Raw genomic sequence first — 27112 nt, 5'->3', positions numbered from 1 at the left:
TGGGTCCTGTTCTCACACATCTCAAGCAATCAATCACCAAGTGCTTATTATACATTTACCAGGTGCCATGCACCGTGCTGAGTGCTGAAGATATAAAAAAAGGGGAAAATAGTGTGTGCTTTCAGGGAGAGAGCCTTCTCTGGCTTTCTCCAAGTCCCAGCTAAAGTAGCTTTTTCTATGAGAGACCTTTCTGATCCTTATTAATGTTAGTCCTTTCTCTCTGGTGAGAGTAAAAGTTAAATTATTTTTAATTTATCTTGCTGGTATCTTGTTTGTACATAGTTCTTTTTTCATGTTATCTCTCTATGTAATATTTGCTAGTAATCCTTTCAATTATACAACAGAAAGCATAACTGAGATGGCAGAGTAAAGGAACTTGCCCAACCTCTTCCCCAAACTACTCCAAATTCCTTTAAATAATGACTCTAGGCGAATTTTAGAGCATCAGAACACCCTAGAAAATGGAATGGAACATATTATAGCTGAAGGCTGCCTGGAAGCTCAGCAGAAAAAGTGGGAGTCCAGTGTGCAGGCCTGGATTCAGCCCCAGCCCCAGTCCCAGTCCCAGCCTGGGATCAACCTCTGAGTCAGTGGCAGTACTGGAGGCTTCTGGACTTAGCCCAGAGAAACCAAATAGGAGCTGGAGGGTCAGCAGGAAAGGTTTGTGGAACCAGAGTGAGAACTTAATGCACAATCCCAGCACAGGCCTAGACCCCAGGATTACCAAGGCAGGAACTCTAGATCAGTGCTGGAGGCTTCTGGACTTCTCAGCCCAGATCACCAGGGGGACTCAGAAAGCCAATGGAGAGAGTCTGTGGCAACAGGGTGGGAGTCTGTTGTGTAGTCCCAGCAAAGTCCCAGTCAGCAGAGCCACAGAGGCCAGCAGACTAGATCTTACAGCTACTGTGGGGTAGGTTCACACCTAAATGCTCCAGAGCAGAAATGAGTGCTTGTGGTCAGATTCCTAGAAGGATTTCTATATAAAACACCTGAAGCTCTGGAACCCCAGAAACAAGTCTTACCTTAACAAACAGTTGAAAGCCCAGTAATAAATAAGCTAGGTAAATGAGCAGAAAACAACAAAATGTTTCTGACCTTTGAAAGGTATTATGGTGACAAAACATGTACTCCGAAGATGATAACAAAGTCAAAGTTCCTAGATCCAAAGCCTCCAAGAAAAATAAGAATTGGGCTTAGGCCGTGGAAGACTTCAAAAGGGCCTTTGAAAATCAATTAAGAGAGAGAGAGAGAAGAAAAATTAGGGAAAGAAATTGAGAGAGGTACAAAAGGAAATACAAAAAGTTAATGAGGAGAAGAGTGCCTTAAAAAGCAAAATTGGCCAATTAGGAAAGGAGGTATAAAAGTTTACTGAGGAAAATAATTCCTTTGTTTTTTCTTTTTTTTTTTTCTTTATATTTTTTATTAAAGTTTTTTTTTTTGTTTGTTTTCAAAACATGTTCGTGGATAATTTTTCAACATTAAGCCTTGCAAAACCTTGTGTTCCAACTTTCCCCCCTTCCTCCCACCCCCTCCCTTAGATGACAAGTAATGCAAAATATGTTAAACATATATATGTCAAATATATATGTTAAATCCAATATATGCACACATATTTATGCAATTATCTTGCTGCACAAGAAAAATCAAATCAAAAAGGAAAAAAATGAGAAAAAATAAAATGCAAGCAAACAACAACAAAAAGAATGAAAATTCTTTGCTGTGATCCACACTCAGTTCGCACAGTCCTCTCTTTGGGTATAGATGCCTCTCTTCATTACAAGTTCGTGGCCTGAATTGGCTTATTGTTGAAAAGAGCCAAGTCCATCAGGATTGATCATCATATAATTTTGTTGTTGCCTTGTACAATGATCTCCTGGTTCTGCTCATTTCACTTAGCATCAGTTCATATAAATCTATCCAGGTTTCTCTGAAATTATCCTGCTAATCATTTCTTACAGAACAATAATATTCTGTAACATTCATATACCATAACTTATTCAGCCATTCTTCAACTGATAGGTATTCACTCAGTTAAGAGGAAAATAATTCCTTAAAAAATAGAATTGAGCAAATGCAAGCTAATGACTTCATGAAAAATCAAGATACAATAAAGCAAAACCAAAAAAAAAGGAAAAGAAAATAATTGAAAAATGATGTGAAATATCTCATTGGAAAAACAACTGACCTGGAAAATAGATCCAAGAGAGAGAATTTAAAAGTTATTCGTCTACCTGAAAGGCATGATCAAAAAAAGACTCTAGACATTATCTTTCAAGAAATTATGAAGGACAACTGTCCTGATATTTTAGAACCAGAAGGTAAAATAGAAATTAAAAGAATGTACCAATCATCTCCTGAAAGAGATCCCAAAATATAAACTCCTAGAAATATTATAGACATATTCTAGAACTCCCAGGTCAAGAAGAAAATATTGCAAACATCCAGAATGAAATAATTCAAGTATAGTAGTGCCACAGTCAGTATAACACAAGATTTATCAATTTCTATATTAAAGGACTGAAGGACTTGGAATATGATATTCCAGAGAACAATGGAGGTAGAATTGTAACCAAGAATCACTTACCCAGAAAAACTGATATAATCCTTCATAAGAAAAGGTGATCATTTAATGAAATAGGATTTTCAATCATTTGTGATGAAAAGATCAGGGCTGAATGAAAAATTTGATTTTCAAATTCAGGACTCTGGAGAAGCATAAGGATGTAATCAGGAAAGTGATATCATAAGGGACTTAATAAAATTTATCTGTTTACATTCCTTCATGAGAGGATGACACTTATAACTCCTTAGAATGTTCTCATTATTATGGCATTTAGGAGTAGATATAGACAGAGGGCATGGGTATGTGAGTTTAATATGAAGGAATAAAATATCTTTTTTTTAAATGATGAAATTAAAGGATGAGAGAAGAATGTACTGGGAGGAAGGGAAAGGGAGAAATGGAATAGTGCCATTAAAAAAGAGGCAAGAAAAAGCTTTTGCAGTGGAAAGGAAGAAAGTAAGAGAAAGTACTGAATGAACCTTACTCTCATTAGAATTGGCTTAAAGAGAAAATAAAATACATACTCAATAGATGCATAGAAATCTATATATTTCTACAGGAAAATAGGAGGGGAATGGGATATGGGAAGGTGATTAAAAAAAGAGGTCATATTGGTGGAGGGAGTATTCAGTAGCAAAACACTTTTGAGGAGCGAAGGATGAAAGGAGAGATAGAAATGGAGGAAATACAGTTAGCTATAGTAATTGTAAAAAAAAGTATACAACAAAATTATCATGTAAATTTCCTTTTTTTTTTTTTTACCCTCTCACCACCCCATCCTAGAGATGGCTACCATTATATGAGTCTTTATTTGTATCTATATGTATGTATATGTTGTGTGTATAAAATCTGGAAAACCAGAGGTCTTTTCTGAGTTAAGTTGTCTTAGGCACATATTTTATATTTAGGCATATATTTCATATGTGTATATATATATATATAATATATATATGTTATATATATATATATACACATATATATATATATGTGTGTGTATCTAGATGTATCTGTAAAATTATTCTATACATCTATTTATAAGTCATTTCCCTTTATGCAGATAACATCTTCATATATCCTTCAAATAACTTATTCAGTCAATCATTCTTAAAACAATATTGCTATTGCTTTTTTCTCTTTCTCTCTCTGTCCACATGGAAAATCATGCTCTTCTATGTGGTTGTTCTGCCCAAAAGAAAGCAGATTTCTTGAATAGAACTCTGGAAAAAACAAGCTTTGGTCATTTCTACTGAGATTCAAATGAAGGTAATTGAGTATGTCTTGAACCCAAATCATGCTAGGTCTCACTGATTGGCCAATAATAAGTCCCAGTCCAATCCTCTGTTGGTCACTCTTTGGGTTTTGATGGCTGGATGAGTATAAATAGCAGTTGTTTCTATTCTGGCCAAAGATCATGAGAGTTTTCTCCTCCCAGAATGAATTTTTTTTCTTTTTTAGTAGGTTAAAGAGGTCATTCTTTTGCCTCATTTTTCTAAACCTAGCCTTAAATCACTAAATAGGTATTTCTTCAGACAAACTTAAAGAGCTAAGTTGAAAAAGGTCAAAGTTTCCCATTGCATCTACAATCATCCTGATCTATATCTGGCCACTGGACCCAGATGTCTCTGGAGGAAAAAGTGAGACAGGTGATTTTGCACAGTCCACTCTCACTTAGATCCAATTACTTGCTGGTCATAGCTCTGATATCTTCTAGAATGAGGGACAAACAACAACACTCTGTCTCCCCTATTAGATTGTGAGCTCCTTGAGAGCAGGGACTATCTTCTGCCTTTCATTGTATCTTTAGTGCTTAGTACAGTGTCTGGCACATAGTAAACATTTAATAAATATTTATTGACTGAGTGATACTTTCATGGGGGATACTTTCAACACACAAATCATTAGCAACTCTCTATATGTATATACACACATATATATATATATACATGCATATATATACGTGTATACATACATATATATATATATTTCAGTTGTGTTCAACTCTTTGTAATTCCATTTTTTTTCTCCTTTTGTTTGTTTCTTTTTTTGGGCAAAGATACTGGAGTGGTTTCCTTCTCTGGCTCATTTTACAAATGAGGAACCTGAGGCAAACCAGATGAAATGACTTGGCCATAGTCACATAGCTAGTGAGTGACTGAGATTTCAAATATGAATCTTCCTGATGCCAGGTCTAGTACTCTTTACCTACTAAGTGACCTTTGATATATATGCATATGTATACGTATATGCACATACACACACACATTTACTTCTCTACATACACACACATATGTAAGGAGGAAGAGAGAGACAGAAAGATAAAGAGAAAGAGGAAAAGACAGAGACACAGAGAGTAAAGATGGTGATTTCAGAAATGAACTCGCAGTCAGGGGGAAATCAGAAAAAAAAGTTCTGCCATGGGTAGGATTTGGGCTGAATTTTGTAGAAAGTATAAAAGTCAAGAGACAGTGGCAAGGAAGGCAAGCATTCCAAGCATGAGGTGATAGCCAGTGAAAAGACATGGAGTTCTGAGGTCTTTTCTGAGGTCCTCTCAAGTTGTCTTAAGAGCACAACTGCTTAACCACTTTATTTTTTCTTTTCTATATTCATTTTATCATGATTTTCTGTCTGTTTAAAGAAGAAATCTGGAAAACCTAGAAATTTCCAACCTGCTTTACCATCTTCCCCAGGATGACTTTTATTCCATAAATTAAAAATAAAAGAAAATAAAAGAAATGCTATAAAAATGGAAGTTGGAATGTCATGTGTAAAGAAGAGCAAATAGGCCAGTTTAGCTGGATCACAGAATTTACAAAAGGGGAATAAAGTACAACATTAGAAGATTGAAAAAAATAGCAAGGGGCTGGATTATGAAGAGTTTTAAATGCCAGACCACTGAAGTGACTGAACTCTCTGATTGCTTCTTGCTCTATTTTGTTCTTTCTGTTTCTTTCTCTTTCCCTTTCCTTGTTCTTGCACAGCTGTATCTGAGCAGGCTGCCCAATGGATTTGTATCAATAAGAAGCAATCATAAGTGGCTATAATGCTCCCAATCAATATATAATTGCATCAGGGTTATTCCATTACCTTAGGCTTCTCCTCACTGATTACCGCTGAGGCTTGGTGATTCAAGCAGGCTTCCCCTCCCTCCCCACCAAGGTTTCCAGACTTGGCCATAGAAAATCTGTGATAGTTGCCATGACATGGCAGTACCTGGAGAGATTTCTACTTCAAAACTCATTGAATCTCAAAGGTCATTGAAAGTTATGATCTAATGCATCTTTTACAGAAATTCTTAAAGTCATCATACAATTTCACAAAATCTTATTAAATTCAATCCAATATTCTAATTCAAAAGGATTCACTTGGATCCTGAATGTGGTGTCCATTGATTTAATTACCACCTCTAGATTTTTGTCCTTTGAAAATTTGATGAGCATGACAACTCTGACTTTAGCCAAGTCAACAATAAGAATGGTACGTAGCACAAGACTAAACACAGATCCCCGAGGTATACCACTGGAGACCTCATACAAAGCCGTATTGAGCTAACAATCACTATCTTTCACGATGTTCAATTATGATGGACTTGGCTCTTCTCTAAAATGTGGTGTTTCAAGCCAGTTCTTACAGACTTGAGATGGAAAATGCCATTCGCATCCAGAGAGAGAAATATGGAGACTGAATTTGGATCAGAGCATTTTAAAAATTCTTTTTAAAAAATAACAACAACTTTTATTTTTCAAAATACATGTGAAGATAGTTTTCAAAATTCACGCTTGCAAAATTTTGTGTTCTAAATTTTTTTCTTCTTCCTTCCTTCTCCCCTTCACCTCCCCTACACAGCAAGTAATTCAATATAAGTTAAGCATGTGCACTTCTTTTAAATGCAGTTTCATATTTATCATACTGTGCAAAAAAAATCAGATCAAAAGGGAAAAATGAGAAAGAAAAAACAAACAAGCAAGCAAACAAACAACAATTACAATAAAAACAAAGATGAAAATACTATGCTGTGATCCACATTCAGTCTCCACAATCCTCTCTCTGGATGCTAATGGCCCTTTCCATCACAAGTCTATTGGAATTGCCTTGAATCACCTCATTGTTGAAAATAGCCAAGTCCATCAAATTGATCACCACGTTGTTGCTGTATATGACGTTTTCTTGATTCTACTCATTTGACTTATCATCAGTTCATGTAAGTCTTTCCAGGCTTTTCTGAAGTCAGACTACTCATCATTTCTTATAGAACAATAATATTCCATAACATTCATATACCATAACTTATTCAGTCATTCCCCAACTAGTGGGGGGTCTGCTCAATTTCCAGTTCCTTGCCACTACAAAAAAAGTTATTACAAACATTTTTGCACCTCTGGGTCTTTTCCCCTTTTTTATGATCTCTTTTAGGTACAGAACCAGCGGAGACACTGCTAAATCAAAGGTTCTAAAACACAGTTTGATACCCTTTGGGCATATCCAAATTGCTTTTCAGAATGGATGAATCAGTTCACAACTCCACCACCTATGTGTTAGAGTTTCAGGTTCCCCACATTCCTTTCAATATTTATCATTATCTTTTCCTGTCATCTTAGCCAATCCGAAGCATGGTATTTTCAACTGTTTTTGTTTATTTTTTTATTTTTTCATTCTTTCCCTTTTGGTCTGATTTTTCTTTTGCAATATGGCAAATATGGAAATATATTTAAAAGGATTGCACATATTTAATTTATATCAGATTGCTTGCTGCCTTGGGGAGGAGGGAGGCAAGGGAGAGAGGGAGAAAAATTTGGAACATACAACCTTACAAAACAGTCTTACAAAAGTGAATTTTCGGAACTATTTAGATCTTTGAGTTACAGAGGCACCAAGGATCACATTAAGTGAAAAATCAGGAAAAGAAATAGGGTGATGCAAGAAGATTATGAAAAAAAAACTTAGGGAAAGAAAAAAAAAACTTCTTAATAAGTAGAATTGACAAATGGAAAAAGAAGCACAAATACTAATTAAGGAAAAAACATTCTTTGAAAGTTAGAATTAGACAAGTGAAAGCTAATGACTCTATGAAATACTGAGAATTAATCAAAGAAAATCAAAAGAATGAAAAAAATAGAAGAAATTTTGAAATAATTCATTGGAAAAATAACTTCCCTGGAAAATAAATTCAGGAAAGACAGTCTCAGAAATTGGACTCCCAAAAACCATAATCAAAAGTAGAATGAAGGAATTCTGTTGATATCTTGGAATCAGAAAGCAAAATAGGCATTAAAAATTGAACAATCATCTCAGACAAGAAACCCCAAAATAAAAACTCCAAGGAACATTAGAACTAAATTTCAGAGTTATCTAGTCAAGGAAAAAATACTAGAAGCAGTAAGAAAGAAACAATACAAATATCAGTGAGCCACAATCAGGATTATACAGAATTTAGCAGCTGTAATATTAAAAGACCAGAGGTCATGAAATGTGATATTCTGAAAGGCAAAGGACCTACAACTGAAACCCAGCAAAATTAAGCTTAATACTTCAAGGGAAAATTGGTCATTAAATGAGATGATAGAAGAATTTCAAGCTTTCACAAGGAGACCGCAAGACTATAATTTTGATCACAAAACCAGAATTGAACAAAAACTTTGATCTTTAATATCAAGAACTAGGGGAAGCCCAAAAAGGTAAAAAAGGAAAAGAAAACAAAGGATTAAATGAAAGTTGAATTGTTTACATACCTACATAGGAAGATAATATTCATAATTTTAAAAAATTGTACCACTAATAGTATAGCTAGAAGGAATATACATAGACAGAGGGTAGGGATATAAGGTGAATTTGAGGGAATGACAAAAACAAAGTAATTAAGGAATAAGGAGTACACTGGGTGCAGAAGGAAAAGAGAGGCACAATGATGAAAATTATTTCACATGGAGAGACATGAAAAATCTATTATGGAAAAGATGGAAAAGTGGTCAATGAATAATGCTTGCATTATGTTTTCTTTCTTAAGATATACTTTAACACATTTAAGATGTATTGGACTACCCACCATCTAGGGGAGGGGGTGGGGGGAAGGAGGGGAAAAACAGAAGGTTTTACAAGGGTCAATGTTGAAAAATTACCCATGCAAACTTTTTGAAAAGAAAAAGCTATAATAAGAAAAGAAAACACATTTGAAGCAGAGAGGCATATACATAGAGTAAAGGTAAGGGGCTATGGCAAAATCTATTATACTTCAGCTGAAGTAAAAAATGCAGCGGTAACAATGCAGATCTTAGACAAAGTAAAAGCAAAAAATATACCTAATTAAAAGGGTTAAGGAAGTTAAACTACATCTTTCTCAAAAGATATGAGACAAAGAAGTATTATTAGTACTAAACATATATGCATCAAGTGATATAGCATCCAATTTTTTTTATTAAAGCTTTTTATTTACAAAGCATATGCGTGGATAATTTTTCCAACAATGACCCTTACATAATCTTTTATTGCAAAATTTCCCCTCCTTCCCCTCACTCCCTCCCCTAGCTGACAGGTAGTCCAATACATGTTAAATATATTGAAATATATGTTAGATCCAATATATGTATACATATTTATACAATTATCTTGGTGCACAAAAGAAATCAGATCAAGAAGGAAGAAAAAGGAAAACTGAGAAAGAAAACATAATGCAAGCAAATAACAGAGAGAATGAGAATGCTATGTTATATACCACACTCTGTTCCCATGGTTCTCTCTTTGGGTATAGATGGTTCTCATTGCACGAGTAGAACTGTCTTAGATCATATCATTACTGAAGAGAGCCACATCCATCAGAATTGATCATTGTATACTCTTGTTGTTGCCATGTATAATGATCTGGTTCTACTCATTTCACTTAGCATCAGTTCATGTAGGTTTCTCCAAGCCTCTCTGAAATCATCCTGTTGGTCATTTATTATAGAACAATAGTATTCCATAGCATTCATATACTATAATTTATTCAGCTATTCTCCAACTGATGGCCATCCACTCAGTTTCCAGTTTCTTGCCACTATAAAGAGGGCTGCCACAAACACTTATGCATATACAGATCCCTATCCCTCCTTTAGGATCTCTTTGGGATATAATCCCAATAGAAACACTGCTGGATCAAAGGATATGCACAGTTTGATAACTTTTTTTTTTTTTTTTTTTTTTTTTTTTTGAGGCTGGGGTTAAGTGACTTGCCCAGGGTCACACAGCTAGAAAGTGTTAAGTGTCTGAGATCAGATTTGAACTCGGGTTCTCCAGAATTCAAGGCTGGTGCTCTATCCACTGCACCACCTAGCTGCCCCCGATAACTTTTTTTTTTTATTATATATATATATATTTTATAATATTATCCCTTGTATTCATTTTTCCAATTTACCCCCCCTCCCTCTATTCCCTCCCCCCGACGACAGGCAATACCATACATTTTACATGTGTTACAATATAGTCTAGGTACAATACATGTGTGCGAATATCATTTTCTTGTTGCACAATAAACATTAGAATCCGAAGGTACATGCAACCTGGGCAGACAGATATTAGTGCTAACAATTTTCATTCCCCTCCCAGTGTTTCTTCTCTGGGTGCAGCTACCTCTGTCCATCATTGATCAACTGGAAGTGAGTTGGATCTTCTTTATGTTGAAGATTTCCACTTCCATCAGAATACATCCTCATACAGTATTGTTGTTGAAGTGTACAGTGATCTTCTGGTTCTGCTCATTTCACTCAGCATCAGTTGATTTAAGTCTCTCCAGGCCTCTCTATATTCGTCCTGCTGGTCATTTCTTACCGAGCAATAATATTCCATAACCTTCATATACCACAATTTACCCAACCATTCTCCAACTGATGGACATCCATTCATCCTCCAGTTTCTAGCTACAACAAAAAGAGCTGCCACAAACATTTTGGCACATATATGTCTCTTTCCGCTCTTTAGTATTTCTTTGGGATATAATCCCAGTAGTAGCGCTGCTGGGTCAAAGGGTATGCACAGTTTGATAACTTTTTGGGCATAATTCCAGATTGCTCTCCAGAATGGCTGGATTCTTTCACAACTCCACCAGCAATGTATTAGTGTCCCAGTTTCCCCACATCCCCTCCAACATTTGTCATTATTTGTTCCTGTCATCTTAGCCAATCTGACAGGTGTGTAGTGGTATCTCAGAGTGGTCTTAATTTGCATTTCTCTGATCAGTAGTGATTTGGAACACTCTTTCATGTGAGTGGATATAGTTTCAATTTCTTCCTCTGAGAATTGTCTGTTCATATCCTTTGACCATTTATCAATTGGAGAATGGTTCGGTTTCTTATAAATTAGGGTCAGTTCTCTATATATTTTGGAAATGAGACCTTTGTCATAACCTTTGTTTTTAAAAATATTTTCCCAATTTGTTACTTCCCTTCTAATCTTGTTTGCATTAGTATTATTTGTACAGAAACTTTTTAGTTTGATGTAATCAAAATCTTCTATTTTGTGATCAATAATGATCTCTAGTTCTCCTCTGGTCATAAATTCCTTCCTCCTCCACAAGTCTGAGAGGTAGATTATCCTCTGTTCCTCTAATCTATTTATTATCTCCCTCTTTATGCCTAAATCATGGACCCATTTTGATCTTATCTTGGTATATGGTGTTAAGTGTGGATCCATATCTAATTTCTGCCATACTAATTTCCAGTTTTCCCAACAGTTTTTTCCGAATAATGAATTTTTATCCCTAATGTTGGAATCTTTGGGTTTGTCAAAGATTAGATTGCTATAGATGTACCCTTTTTTGTCCTTTGTATCTAATCTGTTCCACTGATCTACCAGTCTATTTCGTAGCCAATACCAAATGGTTTTGGTGACTGCTGCTATATAATATAGCTTTAGATCAGGTACACTTAGACCACCTTCCTCTGAGTTTTTTTTCATTAGTTCCCTTGCAATTCTTGACCTTTTATTCTTCCATATGAATTTTGTTGTTATTTTTTCTAGGTCATTAAAATAGTTTCTTGGGAGTCTGATTGGTATAGCACTAAATAAATAGATTAGTTTGGGGAGTATTGTCATCTTTATTATATTCGCTCGGCCTATCCAAGAGCACTGAATGTCTTTCCAATTATTTAAATCTGATTTTATTTTTGTGGCAAGTGTTTTGTAATTTTTCTCATATAATTCCTGACTTTTCTTTGGTAGATGGATTCCCAAATATTTTATACTCTCAACATTTGTTTGGAATGGAATTTCTCTTTGTATCTCTTGCTGTTGCATTTTGTTAGTGATATATAAAAATGCCGAGGATTTATGTGGATTTATTTTGTATCCTGCCACTTTGCTGAAATTGTGAATTATTTCTAGTAGCTTTTTAGCAGAGTCTTTGGGGTTCTCTAAGTATACCATCATGTCATCTGCAAAAAGTGATAGTTTGATTTCCTCATTTCCTACTCTAATTCCTTGAATCTCTTTCTCGGCTCTTATTGCCGAGGCTAGCGTTTCTAGTACTATATTGAATAGTAATGGTGATAGTGGGCAACCTTGTTTCACTCCTGATCTTACTGGGAAAGGTTGCAGTTTATTTCTATTGCATATTATGCTTACTGACGGTCTTAAATATATACTCCTGATTATTCTAAGGAATAATCCATTTATTCCTATACTCTCAAGAGTTTTTAGTAGGAATGGATGTTGGATTTTGTCAAATGCTTTTTCTGCATCTATTGAGATGATCATATGGTTCTTATTAATTTGATTATTAATATGGTCAATTATATTAATAGTTTTCCTAATATTAAACCAGCCCTGCATTCCTGGAATAAATCCTACTTGATCATAGTGTATTATCTTGGAGATGATTTTCTGAAGTCTTTTTGCTAATATCTTATTTAAGATTTTAGCATCAATATTCATTAAGGAGATTGGTCTATAATTTTCTTTCTCAGTTTTCGATCTACCAGGTTTAGGTATCAGTACCATGTCTGTGTCATAAAAGGAGTTTGGTAGGACTCCTTCATCCCCTATTTTTTCAAATAATTTATATAACATTGGGGCTAATTGTTCTTTAAATGTTTGGTAGAATTCACATGTGAATCCATCTGGCCCTGGGGATTTTTTCCTGGGGAGTTGATTAATAGCTTGTTCTATTTCTTTTTCTGAAATGGGACTATTTAAGCAATTTATCTCCTCCTCTGTTAATCTAGGGAGCCTATATTTTTGGAGAAAGTCATCCATTTCACTTAAGTTATCAAATTTATTGGCATAAAGTTGGGCAAAGTAACTCCTTATTATTTCTCTAATTTCCTCTTCATTGGTGGAAAGATCCCCCTTTTCATTTGTAAGACTATCAATTTGATTTTCCTCTTTCTTTTTTTTTGATCAAATTTACCAAAGGTTTATCTATTTTATTGGCTTTTTCATAAAACCAACTCTTGGTTTTATTTATTAATTCAATAGTTTTTTTACTTTCAATTTTATTGATTTCTCCTTTTAATTTTTGTATTTCGAGTTTAATTTTTGGTTGGGGGTTTATAATTTGGTCTTTTTCTAGCCTTTTAAGTTGTAAGCCCAATTCGTTAATCTTCTCTTTCTCAATTTTCTTCAAATAAGCCTCTAAAGATATAAAATTTCCCCTTATTACTGCTTTAGCTGCATCCCAAAGATTTTGATATGATGTCTCATCATTATCATTATCTTGGGTGAAATTGTTAATTGTTTCTATAATTTGCTCTTTCACCCAGTCATTCTTTAAGATGAGATTATTCAGTTTCCAATTACTTTTTGGTCTATTTACCCCTAACTTTTTACTGAATGTAGCTTTTATTGCATTGTGATCTGAGAAGAAGGCATTTATTATTTCTGCCTTCCTACATTTAATTTTGAGATCTTTATGTCCTAATATATGGTCAATTTTTGTATAGGATCCATGAACTGCTGAGAAGAAAGTATATTCCTTCCTATTGCCATTCAGTTTTCTCCAAAGGTCTATCATACCTAGTTTTTCTAATGTTCTATTTACTTTTTTAATTTCTTTCTTGTTTGTTTTGTGGTTTGATTTGTCTAAATCTGAGAGTGCAAGGTTGAGATCTCCCACTATTATAGTTTTACTGTCTATTTCTTCTTGCAGTTCTCTTAACTTTTCCTTTAGAAAGTTAGATGCTATACCACTTGGTGCATATATGTTTAGTATTGATATGGCTTCATTATTTATGCTACCTTTCAGCAGGATATAGTTTCCTTCCTTATCTTTTTTAACGAGATCTACTTCTGCTTTTGCTTGATCTGAGATAAGGATAGCTACCCCTGCTTTTTTGGCTTTACCTGAAGCATAATAAGCTCTGTTCCAACCTTTTACCTTTACTCTGTATGTATCTCCCTGCTTTAAGTGTGTTTCCTGTAGACAACATATTGTAGGGTTCTGCTTTTTGATCCAATCTGCTATCCGTCTCCGTTTGATGGGATCGTTCATCCCATTTACATTTACAGTTAAAATTACTAATTCTGTATTTCCTGCCATCGTATTATCCCCAGATTATACTTTTTTCCCTTGACCCCCCTGATCCCCCTCCCCGATATTTAATTTACAGACCCCCCTTGTGACGCGCAACCCTCCCTCTTTTTTTTTTTTTTTTTTTTAGGATCCCTCCCCCCTCCCTCCAAGTCCCTTCACTTATTCTCCTTTTCCTTTCCCCTTTTCCTCTCCCCCCTTTTAATGAGGTGAGAGAAAATTCTCTGAAAAACAAATATGTTAATTATTTACTCTTTGAGCCTCTTCTGATGAGAGTAAGATTCACACAATGATTCTCCCCCTCACTAAGTTCCCTCAGATATGGTGTATTTTCTATGTCTCTTCCTGGGATGTAGTTTCCCTCTTTTTATCACTCCTTCCCCTTTTTCTGAACCGACCTCCTTCCCTTTACCACACCCCCCTTTTTTTCTTTTATATCAGTAAAATCAAATTATCCTTGAGTATTTTTTATATACCCACAACAGAGTTACAGTTCTCAAGGGTTCTGTGTACCTTTTTCTGTTTCTCTTCAGTCTTGTGGATGTACTTCAAATTTTTTGTTTAAGTCTGGTTTTTTTCTTAGAAACATATAGAATTCCTCTGTTTCATTGAATGACCATCTTCTTCCATGGAAAAAGATGCTAAACTTAGCTGGGTAGTTCATTCTTGGTTGCAGTCCTTGATCTTTTGCCTTTCGGAATATCGGGTTCCAGGCCCTTCTATCTTTTAATGTGGAGGCAGCCAGATCTTGGGTGACCCTTATTGTGGCACCTTGGTATTTAAATTGTTTTTTTCTAGCTGCTTGCAGGATTTTCTCCTTTGTGTGGTAATTCTGCAGCTTAGCCACAATATTCCGTGGTGTTCTTTTTTTAGGGTCTATTTCAGAAGGAGTTCGATGAATTCTTTCCACATCTACTTTCCCTTCTGTTTCTATTATCTCTGGACAGTTCTCTTTGATAATTTCCTGTAAAATAGAATCTAGGCTCTTTTTTTGGTCATAGTTTTCTGGAAGTCCAATAATCCACAGATTATCTCTCCTAGATCTATTTTCCAGGTCTATAGATTTTCCCAGTAAGTATTTGACGTTGTTCTCCAGCTTCTCATTTTTTTTGTTTTGTTTGACTGATTCTTGGGTTCTCTGTGAATCATTCATTTCTATTTGTTCCATCCTGACTTTTAAGGAGTTATTTTCTTCTTTCACAGTTTTTAGTTCTTTTTGTAAATGCCCAATTTCGTTTTTAAATGAATTATTTTGCTCTATTGAGTTTTTTTCCATTTCCCTAATTTTTTTTTTGAGAATTATTTTCTTTTTCCAATTCAGAAATTCTATTTTCTTGAGACTTTTTTATCTTTTCCAATTCAGAAATCCTACTTTCCTGTGTTTTTTTAACCTTTTCTAATTCACTAATTTTGTTTCCCTGCATCTCCTGTGAATTCTTTATTTTTTCCAACTCCAATTTCAGGACATTGTTATTCTCTATCATAACTTCCCTTTCTTTTCCCCATTTTTCTTCGATCTCCCTCAATTTTTTAAGAGCTTCTTCTAGGAGAGAGTTATGTGATGGGGGGCAGGAATCGTTCCCCTTTAGGTTGTTATCTGATTCTCTGCTGTCAACTTCCTCGGGGTTGGACACCCGCTCTTTCTCTGTATAGAAGGAATCTATGGTTTTTCTAGCTTTTTTGCTCATACTTAAAAAAAATCTTTTGGGGTCTGTCTCTGGGGTAGGAAATTATTTACTTCTTTACCAGCTTCCTCCCAGACTGGATGGATGCAGCGGCTCCTGAGCCTGAGCTAAGAGAGAGCTCTGGGAGAGAGTTCCCCACCCTCTCCCTGGGAGTGCCTCAGAGGTGATTAGCACTACTGTGCTTCGAGGGCGTAGAATAGTGAAGACAGCAAGAAGCCCAGCCTATGTGTCCGGGTGGGGAGTGGGTGTCTGCAGCAGGTGACGTAAGAAGCCCCTGCGCTCAAACTGGAAGTGTCTGCCAGAAACCGCGGTCCCTAGTTCAAAGGTTCCGCTTCTCTGGGACTTCCTGGAGCTGAGTTCCACTCCCTCCAGCTAAGCTAGGCAGTGTGTGTTGCCTTGGGCCGTATCCACCCACTTGTCAGTCTCTTAACTATTCTCAGGAGGGAGCTGAGGCCACACCCCCTGGTGCCGAGATCTGTGCCTGAGTCACCCCCAGGGTCCGGGGAAAATCTAATCTGAGTTTTAAAATATTTTGGCTTTCTCTTCTGAACTGCTAAATAATTAGCAGAGAAGAGCTAACAGCCTGTGCCAGATTCCTTTACCTCAGTGGCTTCTCTGATCCCAGAGCCCCTCCCAGCGCAATGGGCGCAGTGTGCCCCTACCCCACCGTCTGTGCTGGTCTTTCTTATTCCTCCCCTGAGAACTGACCTTTCCTGTTGAAACTCCAGATTCTCTTCAGCTGGTAAGTCGTGCTTCCAGTCCTTGTGGTATCTATCAGTCCTGAGCTAATTTTGAGACTTAATTTATCTAATTGGTTGTGAGGGAGTGAGGACGTTCACTGAGTCGTGTGTTTCTTCTCCGCCATCTTGGCTCGGCCCCCCCCCCCCCCCCATAACTTTTTGAGCATAGTTCGAAATTGCTCTCCAGAATGGCTGGATGTATTCACAGTTCCACCAACAATGGTATCAGTGTCCCAGTTTTCCCACATCTCCTCCAACATTCATCATTATCTTTTTTCTGTCATCTTAGCCAATCACACAGGTGTGTAGTGGTATCTCAGAGTTGTCTTAATTTGTATTTCTCTGATTAATAGTGATTTAGAGCACCTTTTTATGTGGCTACAAATAGTTTCAATTTCTTTATCTGAAAATTATCCGTCCATATCCTTTGACCATTTAGCACTTGGAGAATGGCTTGAACTATTATAAATTTGAGTCAATTCTTTATATATTTTAGAAATGAGGCCTTTATCAGATCCTTTAGATGTAAAATTGATTTCCCAGTTTATTGCTTCCCTTCTAATCTTGTCTGCATTATTTTTTTTTGTACAAAAACTTTTAAACTTAATGTAATCGAAATTATCTTTTTTATGATCAATAATAATCTCAGTTCTTCTTTGATCACAAATTCCTTCCTCCTTCACAAATCTGAGAGGTAAAATATCATATGTTCTTTCAATTTGTTTGTAGTACCATTCTTTATGTCTAGATCATGAACCCATCTCAATCTTATCATGGTATATGGTGTTAGTAGGTTATGCCTACTTTCTGTATCCAATTTTCCCAGCATTTTTGTCAAATAGTGAATTCTTATCCTGAAAGGTGGGGCCTTTGGGTTTATCAAATACTAACAAGTAATTGGCTGTTTTGTTCTGTGAACCTAACCTATTCCACTGATTAACTTCTCTATTTCTTAGTCAATACTAAATGGTTTTGGTGACCATTGCTTTATAATATAGTTTTAGATCTAGTATAGCTAGGCACCTTTATTTGCTTTTCTCTCCATTAATTCCTTTGAAATTCTTGACCTTTTGTTCTTTTAGATGAATTTTGTGATATTTTTTCTAGGTCAGTAAAATAGTTCCTTGGGAGTTTGATTGACATAGCACTAAATAAATAGGTTAGTTTAGGGAGTATTGTCATCCATCCAATTATAATAATAGTTTTTATTTTCAAAATTGTGCAGAGATAGTTTTCAACATTCATCTTTATAAAATTTTATGTTTCAATTTTTTCTTCCTTTCCTAGATAGCAATTAATCCAATATAGGTTAAACATGTGCAATTCTTCTAAACATATTTCCACATTAATCATGCTATAAAAGAAAAATCAGATCAAAAATGAAAAAAATGCAAAAGCAAACAACAAAAAGGTGAAAATACTACGTTGTGATCCATATTCATTCCCCATAATTCTCTTTCTGAATAGCATCCAAATTTTTAAAGTTAAAGTCAAGTAAGTTACAGATTCATTGCCAAACAAGAAATAGATAGCATTAGGAAATGTCAAATGGAGAATTTTGATTGTAGTAATTAAAAAAACAAAAGCTTTTGCAAAAAAAGAAAAAAACAGAAAAAAAAAACAAAGCAACTAATATTAGAAAGAAAACATAAAGATGGAAAACAATCTTGACATAAAGTGTCTCTGTTAAAGGTCTCATTTCTCAAATAGAAAACTCTATATATTTAAATTCAAATATATGAAGTGAAATTTATAGGAATACAAGTCATTCTACAATTGATAAATGGTCAAGGGATATGAACAAGCAGTTTTCAGATGAGGAAATTAAAGCTATCTATAGGTATGTGAAGAAGTGCTTTATATCACTTTGGTTAGAGAAATGTAAACTAAAACAACTCTGAAGCCTCATTTCATACCTAGCAGAGCAGCTAATATGACAAAATGGAAAATGATAAATGTTGGAGAGAATATGGGAAAATTGGGGGACTAATACACTATTCAATAGAATTGTGAAATGATCCAAATTTCTGGACAACAATTCCGAGCTATACCCAAAGAACTACCAAACTATCATATTCTTTGATCCAGCAATACCACTACTAGGGCTGTATCCCAAAGAGTTCATTAGAGAAGGGAAAAAGACTCATTTGTGCAAAAAATTATAGCAGCTTTTTCCATTGTGGTAAAATATTATAAATTAAGAGGATGCCAATCAATTGGAGAATTGATTAAACGTTGTGATATAAGAATGTAATGGAATACTATTGTGCAATAAGAAATGATGAACAGGCAGATTTCATAAAAACAAAACAAAAACTTGAAAAGATTTGTAAGGACTTGTAAGAACTGAAGCAAAGTAAAATGATCAAAACCTGGAAAACAGTATACATAATATCAGCAACATTGTATAATGATCAACTATGAATGACTCAGATCTTCTCAGCAACATAATGATCCAAAAAAAGTACAAAGCACTCAGGAAGGAAAATGCTATCCACATCCAGATAAAGAATTCACAGATTCTGAATGAGGATCAAAGCATACTTTTTAAACTTACTTTATTCTTTTTTTGTTTTTTTTATTTTGATCTGCTTTTTTCATTCACAACTATGGAAATGTTTTACATGATAGCATGTATAAAACCTATATCAGATTATCTTCCATTTTAGGAAAAAATGGAGGGAGAAAAATTTGGAATGCAAAATCTTTTTAAAATGAATACTAAAATTGGGTTGGTATGTAATTGGAGGAAATGAAATACTATTTAAAAAAACAATCATAATGAAAACTACAACACTAGAACTGCTAGATGGTTCAGTGGATAGAGCACTAGACCTTGAACAAGGAAGACAAATTTAAAGCCAATTGTGTGATCCTCCTTAACCTGTCTATTTCCATTTCCCTAACCGGAAAATAGGATCATAATAGCATTTATCTCTTAGGATTGTTGTGAACATCAAAATAAGATAGCATTGTAAAGTGTTTCACAAACATTAAAATGCCATTTAAAAGCTTAAAAATAAAGAATTACACCTGTTTTGAGGTTGTTCACTATAGGGCACTAGGGAAAGCACTCAAAGGGACAATATTTGGGCTTCCATGGACTCCAAAGAACTTTCACAGATTGAGGAATGGACACATATGCAAAATACACTCCAAGGACTCTATCCACTGTGCCATGTAGTTGCCTAGGATAGATGAATGTAATGGAATATTATCATACCCTAAGGAATAATGAAATGGAGAGTTTCATAGGAAACTGGGAAGTTTTCTTTGAACTGATGTAGAGAGAAGAGAGCAAAAGTAGGAAAACATTAAAAAGAAAGGAAAATAACTTTGAAAGACTTTAGAACTCTGTTTAATACAATGTCAAAGTGTGCATTTAGAGAATTGAAAATGAATTATGGTGCTAAGGGCCAGTGAGGCAATGTTGCACTGCATATGCTTTTTTGTTTGAGGGATTTTTTTCCTTTTCTTTTTTATTGTTCAGGTGATATGAGTGGGAGATAGTAGGACAGTCAGACAAACAAATGCTTGCAAAAATAAAATTAAAAGGTGTGTGTGTGTGTGTGTGTGTGTGTGTGTGTGTGTGTGTGTGTGTAAGAGAGAATAATAGGGAGAGGGGAGGGAGAGAAAAAAAGACAGAGAGACAGAGAGAGCTAATTTAGCTCTTTATACAAGGTATTTATGTGATTCTAATCAGGGCTGGAGAATGAATACTCCTCTACTCCAATATTCCTACACATGATGTGTGAACTCAATAGGCAAACTTGTGTGGGTGCTCTGATCTGCCTTTAACTTTTTGTGTTTGTTCTTTCCTTCTATTAGGTATACCATGGTGAAAGTGTCTAGTACTGGTAGCCAATTCCAAAAGAATTCCAAAAGATCTGACAGTCCTGAGGATCGTGAAAGTTAAGTGCTGCAATATCCTGGCAGGGAGAATGTTCACATTTGAGAGATCCAGAACCATAAAGAAGACCAACTTTTAACTGTTTGATTAGACAGTACTTACTGAGATGAAATGTAAATGTTCTACTTAGCAATAATATAAAAATACTTTATACTCTGATGAAGTTTAAATGTCATCAATCAATTGTAATTATAAATTATATTATCAAAGACTACTCTGTTGATGTATCATGTAATTTCTTTCTTTATTTTTTTGCTTATCAGTTATTTCCTTGTAATAATAAATTACCTATCCTATACATATTTCACATTTTTGCATTGGGTACTTTTTTTTTCCTATTTATTTTGAGAACCTCTTAGATCGACAAGCCAACACTATTATTATAATTAGCATCATCTTGTGGTGGTGATTTGTAAACCAGCTTATGAGCATGAGAAATATAATTCTTATAAGCGAAGTCTAGATTTCCTTAAAACTGAATCTGGTACAAATTGCATTGGCTAGACACAGACAGAGAGTAGAACAAGTGCCCCCCACCCTGTAAGTTCAGTAGAATCTCTCTAGAATAGAAAAGAAATAAGGTTAGCTTCTCATAGCCTATTTTTCATGAAGCCATGTTGCTCTTTGTAATTGTTATCTCCTGAATTTTTACTCTTTATTGATCTGTTCCCAAAATTTCTTAGGAATTGAAGTCAAGTTGATTGGCCTCTTATTGGCAGAGTCTGTTCTCTTCCTACTTGGGATCTTTCTTGACTCTTACGATACCTTCCTCATTTTCCACAATCTTCTAAATGTTTGATGTGGCTCAACATCACATGTATCAGTTCACCTAGGCCTCTTTGATGTAGTTCATCTGGGCTGTGTGACTTGAATTCATTAAGGTGGTAGATGCTCTCTTACCATTGCCTTATTTATCATGGAATGAATTCCATATTAGTTATTTTTGTTCCTTTTCAGTCCAAGGTTTTTCTTTATGACTGGGAAAATGGAAATAAATGGGGATTTCAACTTTTCACTTTCTTTTTATTGTCAGTTATTATTATTTTCATTACCTCAGATGGTGGACTTAGCCTTTCTTTGAGCTTTCTCTTTTTCCCAATAGAACTAAACAAACAAAAGTATTCCAGACTTTTTCCATGGTACTTAGCTTCCCATACCAACTTCAGCTCTGTCTGTGATTTTGCACTCCTGGCACTATTTTAACAAGGTATATATTTTTTATATCTATTCTCCCTGGATCCTTTTTCTTATCTTTTCTACTCATCTTTAAAAAAAATCCCAAAATTTAAGCTGTTTTGTGAGTTCCTGATATCATTCTTGTAGGACACCTTCCATTTAAAAAATTTTTTAAAAATTCTGTTTATGTCTTCAGAATTTTAATCTCCCAAGTTTTATCCTTCCTGTGTTGGTTTTCTAATGTAATCTATTCTCTAGGGCTTTGTGCCTTCCCTTCTAATTTAGCTATCTGCTTCACTCTATATTCTATAACTGTGGACCTGTCCTTATTGGTTCCTCAGATTAAAGTTGAGTTATTCTCATTCTCTGCCCACTCCAAAAATTGTTTTTTTGGTTCCAGGATGTCTACCCAGTAGGCAATGGGCCTTTTCTTAAGGTTTTGGGATACCACAATCAGAAATTTAGTTTCTCTTGTCCATACTGTCATCTTTGTTCTGGCCAGCATAAAACCATTCCTCTGGTCACTGGCCAATTGGCTTTGCTATTGTTTAACATTTGCCATTCCCCCTGTTTTTTTCAACTGGCATCTGGCCCAGACTATTGTTTAAATTAGTTTGATTTCCTCTACCCCTCTCCCCCCAAACATCCTAATGACTTATGATTGATCTTATTTTTTCCCTAGAACACCAGGCCCTTCATATTTCTCCCACTTTGCTGAATAATAGTGCTATAAGTCACTTATAGGACTGGACACAACATCTTGAACCTTCCTTCTTTCATTTTCTCCTCTGAATGATGACAGGTCCTCCCACTTGGACCTATTCTATTGGAAGTGTTTCCTTCAGATGGAAAATCTGAAAAATAGTATTACTGATTTTGAGCTTGAGGGATATTAGAAATAATCTAATCTAGCATTAGAGATAGTCTGATCTGTTCTTGTATAAATAAAGCAGCTAAGTGTCACTGTGTTTGGAGCCTCAAATCAGGAACACTTGAGTTCAAATCCACCCTCTGATACTTACTAGCTCTGTGAACCTGCACAAGTCATTTAATTTCTGACTGCCTCAGTTTCTTCAATGTAATATGAGAATAATAATAGCATATCTCCCAAGAATATTGTGAGGACCAAATAACATAGCTTTTGCATGTAATGTCTGTTTAATAAATATTTGTTTCTCTAAAACCAAAGGGTTACAAAACTGTGCATACCTTTTGAGTATGTGCCTCTACTGGGTCTATCATAAAAGAGGGGAAAGGACCCACATGTGCAAAAAGGTTTGTAGTAGTTCTTTTTGTGGTAGCAAAGAAGTGTAAAAATGAATAGATACCCATCAATTGGAGAATGACTGAATAAGTTGTTGTATATGAAGGTAAGGGAATATTATTGTTCTATAAAAATGATGAACAAGTTGGTTTTAGAAAGGCCTAGAAAGACTCTCATGAACTGATGCTGAGCAAAACAAGCAGAAACAGGAATACATTGTACCACAGTAACAGCAAGAATGTGCAATGATCAACTATGAAAGACTTGATTCTTCTCAGTGGTTCAGTGATCCAAGGCAATCCCAATAAACTTTGGATAGAAAAGACCATCTGAATTTATGTAGATTGAATGAAAATCAACACATGCTATGCTCACTTCCTTTTTTGTTTTCTCTCTCTCTCAAGATTTTTCCCTTTTGTTCTGATTTTTCTCTCCAAACATGATTCATAAAGAAATATGTGTTAAAAAAGTTAATATATATGTACAACCAGAAAAAAATTAAAAATTAAAAAAATTCTTGTTCCCTTCCTGTTATAAATGGGACACCTGAAGATTAAAAATGACTGGTCCAAGTACTTGCATATAGTGATAGAACTGAGACTCAAACTCTATACTGTATCCCTAGGGTCAAAGGATTTGGAGGAGATAATTGATAGAACAGTAAATTTTGAGTCAGAAGACTCAAATCCTGGTCCTCTTTGTGCATGACCTTCGACAAGACATTTTCCTTCTTAAACTTCACTTTTGTCATTTTTAAAACTTTATTTTGAAAAATATTTTAATAGTTTTTATTTACCAGATATATATGCATGGGTAATTTTACAACATTGACAATTGCCAAACCTTTTGTTCTAATTTTTTCCCTCCTTCCCCCGCTTTAGATGGCAGGTTGACCAATATATGTTAAATATGTTAGAGTATAAATTAAATATAATATATGTATACATGTCTAAACAGTTGTTTTGCTGTACAAAAAGAATAGGACTTTGAAATAGTGTACAAATTAGCCTGTGAAGGAAATCCAAAATGCAGGCGGACAAAATTAGAAGGATTGGGAATTCTATGTAATAAAACCAGAACTTTAAGTAGACCATCTCTAAAGTCCCTTTATATTATAATTACTTTGATACTTCAAAGGCTAATACTTTTATCAATATGGATATTCTCTCCAGTAGCATAGGTGAAACTCATCCACTTCTTCTCTTTGTACAGGACATTCTAAGTCTTTTTACAAATCCTATCTAATAAGTTCTGGCAGTATGCTAGGGCCATTTTTTTCAGATCTCTCGACATCTTATATATGTCAATACACCCTGTGGGTTGTTATTTGCTCTGGCTACTATCATCCCATGCCTTTTTAAAAATATATATATATATTCCTCTGGCTACATCTTTTGTGACATTTCTCCTGCAAAACTTTTTTTTTTTTTTTAAAGCGAGAGATTGCTGTGTACTTACTGCATTGTTAGGTAAACCACAAATTTAATTCTTTGATTACAGTGATGTTCCAAAAGTCACATGCATATAAAATTGATGTTTAAAATTAATTTTTATTTCCAGGACAAGTTTAAGGGCATTAAAAGCACTGTTCAACTACTTATTCTCAATCACTTCTGAGCTCAGCTCATTACCCATTTATGATATCTGTCTAAGATCTATGTACTCATGGTTGGATGGACAACTAAAAGTTGTCCGTCAAATTGCAAATTATAATCTGGACAATAGATACTCTCTAGCTACTTGATTTTTTTTTCTAGGATAGGTTAAGATAGGACAAATTCTTTGGACAACTTATGGCTCTCATTTCAGAAACATTGCAATGCAATTGGACTTGGTGAAATGATTATCATGTTATCTATAAGCGAGAGCATCTGATGAACATGACAAATGATAGGGAATCCTTCTTTGATTTGAATTCTTCACTTGACATTCTCCATAACAGATGCAACTATTTTTGCATGCAAAAGTCTTTCTCTTCTATGCTTTGCATGACACTAATAACCAGAGGATTCTCAAATGAAGTGATCTTTGTCATTGAATCTTTCCCAAAATTGTTGTAGTATATAGATAACCTGTAGGGAGGTATTTTGTATTAAAGAATCAAGTGCTTTTTTGTGGTTAATTACAATGTGATTTTCTGTTCTTAACACTTTTTTTTTTCAATTGTATGATTTAAACAAATAGTCTGCTGTAGGATATTTGTGTAAGCCTGCCTGTATATACATTTCTCAAACCTTCACCAAAGATGAATGCATGTAGAAATTATTCTAATGAATGTTATAGAAATGGGTAAATTAGGTGTATAGACTAGTAGTTATTTATATTTTTCTGTTGTCTTTTTTGGAAGATATTAATAAGATCCAAAATATTTTCTTTTTTTTTGATCCAAAATATTTTCTAAATTTTTGGTATCTTCTTCTCTTTCAGCTATCTTGAGAACTGATTTCTCAATATACTCAAAATTCTGTTGCCTTTAGCATGGACTCTGTACTTACTTGGTCCAGGGCAGCTATTCTTCCTAGCTTTGTTTCTGGTAGTACTATTTGAGCTTCTTTATGTAGCACATCAAAGATTGTGATATTAAAGTTCAGCTGTGGTGGCTTCCCTGTCATTGATGGAGAAAAGAGTTTGTTCTAGAGTTCTTGAGAGATATATGCCATTTTTCAACTGTTCATTGTCCTTCTTTCAATTTTATCTGTAAATGCCCTTGGATGACTTGAGTTAATTGGGTCTTTTGTCAAGTTCTCTGTAAACCCATTTTCTCACCACTGCTTTTGGCTGTTTTATGAGGTAATATGGCTCATAATCTTCCACCATCCTCCTTGATAAGATTTTTACAAGGAAGTTTTGATTGTGAGCCAACATTGCCCTTCAGTGCCATAATTCTACACTTGGCAAGTAATTCAAATGTTTGTTGGCTGAGATGGTTTCCAGTTTTTGGTTTCCTTATAGTGGCAATTGATTTTTATCCATTCATTTTCCTTAGGATAGGCCATGTTGCTTTTTATGCTTTTTATCTATTTCAAATTTTTCATTGTCAAAACCTAATTTACTTAGGCCAGATTATAATTGACTCCAATACACACCAAATCTTTTCATTTGTATAATTTAAAAAAAACCCAAGAGCCACAATTTCCATTGCCAAACCATTTATCACCAAATATCCAGATTGGTGTTCATGAGTCTCTCTTTATTTAGCTAAATTGATCTTCAAAAAGCAACAATAACCTATTATTAAGACTTTCCAGCATCGTAACAACTTCAAGAGCTTGGCTTGCACTGGCAATACTTTTACCAATCTAGGATCATTTACATGCTACAGTGAAGCATTAAAATTGAATTGTTGTAAGTTATTCAGTCATGTCTGATTCTTGGAGACCCTGTGGACCACAGTGTGGGTTTTACCCATTTCCTTATCCAGTTTATTTTTATAGATAAGGAAAATGAGGCAAATAGAATTAAGTGACTTGCCCAAAGCCACATAGCAATTAAGTCTCTTAGGCTGGATTTGACCTCATCTCTCCCTGACTCCAGTCTACTTAACCATCTACCTGCCTCAGAACAGGACTAGTGGAGGTCAAAGATCAGTGACAAATGACAGGGATAGATAGCAAATATTACCTTTTCTCCATCAATGACAAAGGAGCCACTATAGACTCTAACATATCATGTTTCCTCTTGTGCTACATGAGGAAGCATAAATGTTATACTAATGGAAACAAAACTAGGAATAGAAGCTTAACCAGATCAGTCTCTTTTTTAACATAAAAAGACCAAGTAAACTTCTGGGAAGCTATCATTTTATCTGGCACATGGTTCTTATTCAAAAGGAACTTAGAATTTTCAGTGTCTGGCCCTTCTTTCCATCTTCCATCCCCAGCCCAAATTATACCCATTAAAACTGTTCAGGTTTATAAGGCTTCAGACCTGCTTTGTCCATTTGGCAAAAGAGAAGAAGTATAGTTCACCTATACATTGAACAGTAGTCAAAAGACCTCTTTTCTCTCTTCTAGTGGACAATCCTCCCCCAGGTTACTGTGTATTCTTTATAACTTATCCTGAGTAGCATCTGGAAAACAGTCAAGATTTGCTTCTCTTCCACCAGCTCCCTCTGGTAGACTTTCACATAACTCCAATTTCTTCTAATCCTTATCTCTGGACTACTTTTTCTGCCTCCCATTTTCCTCCCTAAGCCACTGGTCTGCTTTTGGTATTACCTTGTACTGTTTTGATATAATTCCAAATGGATTGTATTGGGAGAGGGTTAAAGCCAGACCTGCTAG

The 27112-nt window shown here is 35.0% G+C and overlaps 1 long non-coding RNA gene across 1 annotated transcript in view; it reads left to right on the top strand.

The window, feature by feature from the left end:
* Positions 1 to 20541, top strand: part of LOC141553283 (uncharacterized) — a 39356-nt gene extending 18815 nt beyond the window's left edge. Inside the window, exon 3 of the long non-coding RNA XR_012485371.1 lies at positions 20308 to 20541. This is a non-coding gene — a long non-coding RNA (uncharacterized LOC141553283). The remainder of the gene's footprint in view (positions 1 to 20307) is intronic.
* Positions 20542 to 27112: the final 6571 nt, after the last annotated feature.

Source organism: Sminthopsis crassicaudata, chromosome 2 (assembly GCF_048593235.1).
Source record: "Sminthopsis crassicaudata isolate SCR6 chromosome 2, ASM4859323v1, whole genome shotgun sequence".
Taxonomy (NCBI): Eukaryota; Metazoa; Chordata; class Mammalia; order Dasyuromorphia; family Dasyuridae; genus Sminthopsis; species Sminthopsis crassicaudata.
Note: the sequence above shows the minus strand (reverse complement) of the source record. Positions and strands in the feature narration are given on the sequence as shown.